Here is a 1,574-nt window from a genome sequence, read left to right on the forward strand (position 1 = left end):
AAATAATTAGGAATATTTATTTCATTAAAGTGTATACTTATATAGATATATAATTTTTAAATTACTAAAATTTAAATACTAACAATAATAAATTCATAATAAACACAAGTAATAAAATATCACAGCCTGTAATGCTCCTGAGTCCGGCAAACACAAACCTGACTTTTCCAGCTGATAACAAAGGAAACCTCCCCCAGCACCTGCTCCTGGGACCTGTCCCGTCCTCAGTGGGTCCCGAGCGCCCCCTGGAGGCCCCGCGCGCCCCTGCAGGGGGGTTTGTGTCTGGGCTCACACTGACCTCGCCTCACTGTGTATGTGGTACAGTAATACACGGCCGTGTCCTCGGTTTTCAGGCTGCTCATTTGCAGATAGGCGAAGCTTTTGGAATCATCTCTAGAGATGGTGAACCTGCCTTTCACAGACGCGGCATATTCTGCTGTCCCACCATTAGCTTAGTTTCTAATTAAACCTACCCACTCCGGCCCCTTCCCTGGAGCCTGGCGGACCCAGCTCATGCCATAATCACCAAAGGTGAATCCAGAGGCTGCACAGGAGAGTCTCAGGGAAGCCCCAGGCTGTACCAAGTCTCCCCCAGACTCCACCAGCTGCACCTCACACTGGACACCTGCAAACAAAGAGAAAGCCTGGTGAGAAACTGCCACACAAACCCACTGTTTCTCACACTCATGTCCACTCACACTCAATCTCTCAAGTTTTCCCTGAATCACCTTTTAAAATAGCAACAAGGAAAACCCAGCTCAGCCCAAACTCCATGGTTGGTCGTCTGTGTTCAGTGCTGGTCACCAAGTGGAAACTCCTGGGAATCCCAGGCTGGGGCTCCTCTCCCAGAGCTGCAGAGTCAGGGCTGGGCTGGATTTATCAGCAGAGAGAGGACAGTATTTGCATGTCTCCTACTATATGGCAAGCTCTGGGGTGGGACTTCTGAGGAGAGGACGGTTCCCAAATGAGATGACTGTGCCTTGCAGTAGTTTAGTGGCAATGATGATATTTGGAAAATACGCTGTCTTATTATAAAACTATGCTGTGATAAACACGGTGAAATTATCACCCTATTTTATACGTACATATTTGTGTAAATTATATTTTGTCAGAGCCAATGGTTTCTCTATGTAGAAATGCTAAGTATGTGTCTAAGAGCTCATGTCTGGGATGAGTAAGCCCCGATACCCGAGCCTGTGCTCCTCATCACTGGCCCCAATTACTCCCTGAACCAGCTCCAGGACAGAGGTGGACGTGCCTAGTGTGATAACGAATGTGATACTTTGTTTAGAATTGATTACTTTTTTATAATTTATGTTCCCCCTTTAGGCAGCACCACAGAAGAATGTTCTCAGAATCCTTCCTGATCCTCTATGAGATCCTGGTTCAGCTCCTGGAGAATAAGCTTGCGTGGGGAGGGAACCCTCCTCATGTGCAGCCCAGAGGCTGTCCCGTCACCTCACCCACCACTGTCCTTCAGTCACTTCCTGAACACTTATGAGTTAATCTTCCTGAAACATGTGGTATTTGGCAGTGTCTTTCCCAGGTAAGAAAATACTTCCGTTCTGTTTATC

The 1,574-nt window shown here is 46.9% G+C and overlaps 1 pseudogene across 1 annotated transcript; it reads right to left on the minus strand.

Moving 5' to 3' along the window:
- Nucleotides 1-224: 224 nt before the first annotated feature.
- LOC105541661 lies at nt 225-847 on the minus strand (annotated as a pseudogene). The gene is made up of 2 exons (XR_001006366.1): nt 729-847; nt 225-625 (listed from the first exon to the last, which is right to left on the minus strand). The product of XR_001006366.1 is annotated as an Ig heavy chain V-III region VH26-like (transcript).
- Nucleotides 848-1,574: the final 727 nt, after the last annotated feature.

This window comes from Mandrillus leucophaeus, unplaced genomic scaffold, assembly GCF_000951045.1.
Source record: "Mandrillus leucophaeus isolate KB7577 unplaced genomic scaffold, Mleu.le_1.0 Scaffold2429, whole genome shotgun sequence".
NCBI lineage: Eukaryota > Metazoa > Chordata > Mammalia > Primates > Cercopithecidae > Mandrillus > Mandrillus leucophaeus.